General features: G+C 54.1%; 1 protein-coding gene across 1 annotated transcript in view; it reads left to right on the forward strand.

The window, feature by feature from the left end:
• Positions 1-5,081: 5,081 nt before the first annotated feature.
• Positions 5,082-5,706, forward strand: part of Sec22c (SEC22 homolog C, vesicle trafficking protein) — a 19,235-nt gene continuing 18,610 nt past the window's right edge. Inside the window, exon 1 of the mRNA XM_033762649.1 lies at positions 5,082-5,111. The gene's annotated coding sequence lies outside the window, so the exon portion shown is untranslated. The remainder of the gene's footprint in view (positions 5,112-5,706) is intronic.

Here is a 5,706-nt window from a genome sequence, read left to right on the forward strand (position 1 = left end):
TTGGTCGACCACCGCCTTGCCTCTCAGCCAGTCGGGTACGAACGCCACAGACATCTCCCGACGCTGCCGAGGAGCCACTGCTGCGCCTCGCCGCCGGGTCTTCGGACGACGTACGGCGCGCGGCGGCACGCTCTCGAGGCTGATTGGTTCTCCTGCCTAAAAGGTGGAGACAAGGAAGTCGCTCGTGATTGGATACGCAAAGCGATGACTCCTGGGCGGCGTGCGCTTGCGCAGTCTGCAAAACTAAGCCTGTGGCGTTTGGGCTGGTAGTGAGGAGTAAGGTGTGTTCTGCGGGGCGGATGCTCAGCTATGAGATTCGCTGTGGAACCCACATCGGGCTCCAACCCTACTCCCCTTTCGACCTTAATTATTCTGGGGTTCTGCAGGGCTAGAGCAACACTGGCGTGTGCTGTGGATTTCCTCTGGGCGGTAACGATGCTCATTAGGTTTGCAGCTGAGCGGTTTTGCTCATTCCGGTAGCCGCGAAACCCCAGTAAGCACGGAAGCCCGCTCACTGCTCGGGCGCCGCAGTTACTGTACTGACTGCGTGGGTTCTTTTTCGGTTTGTTTGCAGCACTGAGGATTGAACCCTGGGCCTTCACACTAAGCTTCATTCCCAGCCTTTTTTTTTTTTTTTTTTTTTTTTTTTCTTTAAACAGAGTCTCGCTAAGTTGCTCAGGGAGACCTGGAATTGCAAGCCTCCTACCTCAGCCTCTCTTAATACTGGGATTAGAGACGTGTACCTGGCTGGGTTTTATGCTTTCTGTCAGAGAAATCAGACAGAAGTGCCTTGGTACGGAACAGGCTATTATTCTTATACTCAGGTACAAGGGGGATAGTTGTGGGTGGATAGGGACCCCAGACTGATCCAGACAGGACAAAGGAGTGCATTATTGCTTTTATGGCATCTACGAGGTAGGAAGGGACCCAATCTCAATGCCGCCATGCACCTGCTGTCTCTGTTGTGCCACACCACCTGACAGCTCATTACCATCACTTAAGTGTACCCCTCCGGTGTGGTTTTTTACTATGCTGCTAAAGACATAGTTTACCATGGCGAGTATTCTACATGCCCCTTACCTCCTGGGAGCCCGCCCCTGCCTCCGTGGGTTTGATTTACATGATCTTTTTCTTGGCTCTGGCTTCTTGGTGTCTTTGCCGACCACACAGTCTTTCTATCTTGTCCTCCTGACTCCAGCTGTGCCCCTTCAGTGTCACAGCCTTGAAGACTGGTCCAAGTTTAAGTTCCCATTTTCCTGGCCCCCTGCAGGTAACCTCACTATCTCAGTAGTGCAAAGGTGTTTTGCTACAAGACACAAGGAGGAAGCTGTGCTCACTTGCTCGGCCCCGCAGCAGAAGTGGCTGTGGCGTTCCAGTCCCTCCCGGTGGACGTGTTAATGAGGCTGGTTTTCCCTAAAGCACACAGTGCACGAAGGCCACTGTTCAGAAGGACGTCTTGGCAGTCTGCAGTCCTCCAGGGGGAGGCGTGGAGCTTCCCTGTCCTGAGTGGTGGCTGGGATCTAGAGCGGGTTCGTCTGCTCTGCCCGGCCCTCCTTCCACCATCCCCGTATTCGGCGACTTTCATGTCATTTCGTTCTCACGTCATGGGAGAGGAAACTAATGAGAGAAGTGGGTGACGTGCCTGAGCTGGGAAGGACTCAGGACTTCCTGGTAGCCAGGCCTGCACTGTTAACCCATCAAGCTCCCTGCCCAGGTAGATTCCTCAGAGTTTCTACAGAAAACTGGACAGAGAACCACCATAGGATTAGGGTGCCTTCCTTGTCCAGCCCCATACCTGCTCACACAAGTACGGGATGACGAGAAGATAAGACGGTGTTGAGGTGGCGCAGGTGCAGGTGGCCGGCTCGGTTCGGCACACAGGGAAGCGCTCGAGGGGAAGACGTCTCCATGAGAAGTGGAGGCTGTGCAGGAGCCGAGAGCCTGGGCCTCTCCTAGGAGCAGTGGATGCCATGGGTGGTTTCAGGTGGAAAAGCAGAGTCAGCAGTGTCTCGCAGATGTTTCCTGGCCGAAAAATGGAGAAAGGTAGGTAGGGCAATGAAATGAGAAAGGAAAGGCGCGTTGACAAGGCAACGACCAGCGTGCAGTTCAGAGAGTGCGCACAGTGACAAAGGCGTGCATTGGAAGGACACAGGAGACCTCGCGGGATCTTGGCGATTGACTGGTAAGGGGAAACGTAAGGGAAGCCAGGGACCTCCTGGGCTTCTGGCTTGGGCAACCAAGGGACTAGCGATGCCACCTGTGGAGGTAGAAAGTGGGGAGCAGCTGGACGGGAACGGAGAGTCATGCACCATGGTGGACATGGACACTTGGCTGCGATGTCACATTGGGGTGCTGACGTCGTGGCTGGCCACTCGGCCTGAAACTCGGACAAAGGCTGTGCCAGAGGTGTAGGTCTGAGCAATGTCACATGGAGAAACTGATTGGAGTCATGGCCTAGGGAGAATTGCTGGTCTCCCTCGTGGTAGAGGAAAAGAGGCTGCAAAAGAGACCAAACCCAGAGAAGTCTTGGGTCTGAGAATTTAAGAAGAAAAAAAGAGCACCTGAAAAGGAAAGCTAGGACAGCCGTGATATATTGAAAGGTCAAGCAACATGAAGACTGGATCTTCGATGCCCTTGATGAGGGTAGTGTCGGCTGCGAGGCCGAAGTCAAGAGTTCCAGAGGACTGAGAAACTGGCCAGGGAAGCAATGGAGCATTCAAACGGACCACTTATTCTACATGTTTGGCTGCAAAGGGGGCACAGAAAGAAGGCGGCAGCTGGAGGAAAGAGGAGTTGTTGCAGCTTACAGACATCACTTTGATGGCTGCTCTTTCTTGGGTGAAGGAGGCACCTAGAAGAGCAAAGAAGGTTGAAGGGTAGGGTATCTGGGGGCTTGCAGAAGATTTAGAAAGGCATTAAGGACCTAGTGAGGTTGGCGGTATGGCCCGGAGTGATCTACGGGGTTGTGAGATTTTGTTCAGCTGTACTTGTGGCCCAGGAGCAGGTTCAAGGAAGACAGAAGGTTGGATTCTTCCGGGGATGGAGCATGTGGTGGGAGCAGTGGACCCTGGGCTTTCAGCTGATGGGAAGGAAGTGACAACTGAAAGGAATTCACCAATAGAAGAAAGCAGATGGACAGCTGGACTGGAAGTTTCTGCAGGCCAGAGAACAGTGGGAAGAACTCAGAAAACAGACAAAGGACAGGTCAGGGATCAAAGGACAGGGCGTCTGAGGTTACAGATAATCAGAAGTGGAGCTCTTCTGTGGTGATGCAGAGGTCCTGGGAGTGGAGGGAGGAAAGTCTTGGAAGCTGACAGTGGCCTGGAGCCAAAGTGACCATGATGGGATGAGGGGTAGGACCTCAGGAGCCATACCTTCCCCCTGCTGCCAGTCCACTCTGGTGCCAGAGCCGCCCAGCTCTGCCATTCAGAAGTAAGAGCACCCACAGCTCCACATTTGAAAGCTCCAGCTCTATAAGTCTAGCAGCAAATTTTCTTCCCACTTCTAGTCCTAGCACTTATACTAGCCAGGATTCAGTCTCTTCTACCAAACCCGAATCTCCTGGGTTTTTTCCTTTGCGTCTGTTATGACTCAGATTCCTTATCGCTTTGTCACACAGGCTGGCCCTGGGCCAGTGTGGGAGGGGACCACCCACAAGGGCCTGAACACCAAGAGCTAATGATCCTGGGGCCATCTTGGACTTTATCACAATTCTGCTTTCATCTTGTAATTTCTATCTGGTTGCGTGAGTCCTGTGTTCGCCCAAGTCCAGCTCTAAACAACTGCAGCCTGCACGTTCCAATGCTGTGGTGTCCTCCATTGGCTGGGACTCTGTAGAGCACATCTATGCTGCATGAGAGGGATTCATTAGTGGAGTTGGCCCACATGAGTACAGAGGCCACGTACGAGCTGGACAACAAGGGGAGCTGGTGGCTGGTTTGGTAGAAGTCCATCTGGATGGGGGATCGGCCACAGATCCAAGAAGGAAGCAGATGGTGTAACTTTAGCCCAAGGCTGAGTACTAGGGGCAGGTGTTGCTGGGAAGGTCAAGAGCCAAAGTGCTGGGTAATCTGGGGTTTGATGCCAAGGGCAGAAGACCAGTGTCCCAGCTCTAGAGGAAGAGTGAGCTTATCTTTCATTTGCCTCAGCGGTTGGATGGTGCCCATCCAGACTGGGCGCAGGGCACATCTTCCTTCCTGCCATGGATTCAAATGTCCAACTCTCATGGAAATTCCTGCACAGACACCTTCATAAACAATGCTTTCGCACCTTTCAGGGCACTCCTAGGGCCAGTCAGGATGACCCCTAAAACTCACCAGCACAGCATCCTAACCATAAGTCTCAAAGGTGCCTCAAACTCAACTCACAGAGACCTGTGATCTCTTCTCTTCCGGAGTCCCTTCTGGCATTCTCCAGATCTGTGGGTTCCAGGTCTCTTTCCCTTCTGCCCCACCATCCCTGCCCCCACCACGTCCCAGCTCCAGTCTCTCTCGCAGTGGCCTCCTGGCCAGTCCCACCATAGCTTCTCTGAGGCAGCTTTCGAAGCCGAAGTGAATTTCACAAAATGCAAACCTGACCTGCTCCCTGCAGTCCTAACCCTTCCACTGTGGACCCCTCTTTTCTCTCTAAGGCTTCCTGTCCCACTCTTCTATTCTCTAAACTCTTTTTCTTTTTCTTTTCTTTTTTTTTTTTTTGGTGGCAAAACATACACAACAAACTTTGTGATGTTAGCCATTTGAGGGCACAGTTTTCAGGACACCTGTTGTGCATCGCTTTACAGAGCTTTTTAATCTGCCCCAACTAAAATTCAGCACCCTTTAAAACATTCCCGCCTCTGGTTTTCTTTTCTTCCTTCAAAGGAGCCCTGTGGCCTTGCACACAGAGTTCTTTATACTCACAGATCTCTCTGTCTGAAACACCCTTTCTCTTTCCTCTGCCCTTTCAGCTGCTACTCAGTGAAGCCTCCTCTGATGACCAAATCCAGGCCAGAAGCTCCTGTAAACTCTCTCCAGCACCTGGCTCCTGCAGAGCGCGGTGGCCACTCGACAGGCTGAGGCAGGAGGGTCCCGAGTTCGAGGCCAATCTGGGCAACTTAGTGAGACTCTGGCTAAGTAAGTAAATAAATAAAGGGTGGGGATGCGGCTCAGTGCTCCCAGGGTTCAATCTCCAGCCTGGCAGACCGCAAAGTCACTCATCCCTGCCCCACTCCTACGGGTGGTGTGCATTTATAACCTGTTAGTGGTTTGGGGAGTCACCTGCCCTGTTCTGGTGACACAGCGCCCTCGCGGCGTGTAGCTCCTATGGACTTTGTCCCCTCTGCCAGGGTGGCAGCGGCTGCGGACCCCACATCCAGGGTAGGGCGCGGTCCCGGAGCCTCCCCTCAGCCCCGGCAGGGATCCAGAGCAGATCTGGCACCTCTAGCGGCGAGCCCTGCAGGTCTGGACCTCGCGCCGCGGCTGAGCTTCAGGAGGCGGATGAACGTGGGAGGCATCGCCCGGGCGGCGCCCCTCGACTTGGGTAAAGGCCCTTTAAGAAGAGCTTCGCTCGCGACTCTCAGGGGGACCGCGGTGGAGGCGCTCCCGGAATGGTCAGTTCGGGTGCGGGTATTGCTTAGCGGCAGCGAATGGGGGTTCGAGGCGCGCGCATGCGCACCGCCGCCCACCTGCGCCCGCTATTCTGCACTGGGCCGCCCGCGGGCTGAGGTCG

This window comes from Fukomys damarensis, unplaced genomic scaffold (genome assembly GCF_012274545.1).
Source record: "Fukomys damarensis isolate Sample0158 unplaced genomic scaffold, DMR_v1.0_HiC HiC_scaffold_12, whole genome shotgun sequence".
Taxonomy (NCBI): Eukaryota; Metazoa; Chordata; class Mammalia; order Rodentia; family Bathyergidae; genus Fukomys; species Fukomys damarensis.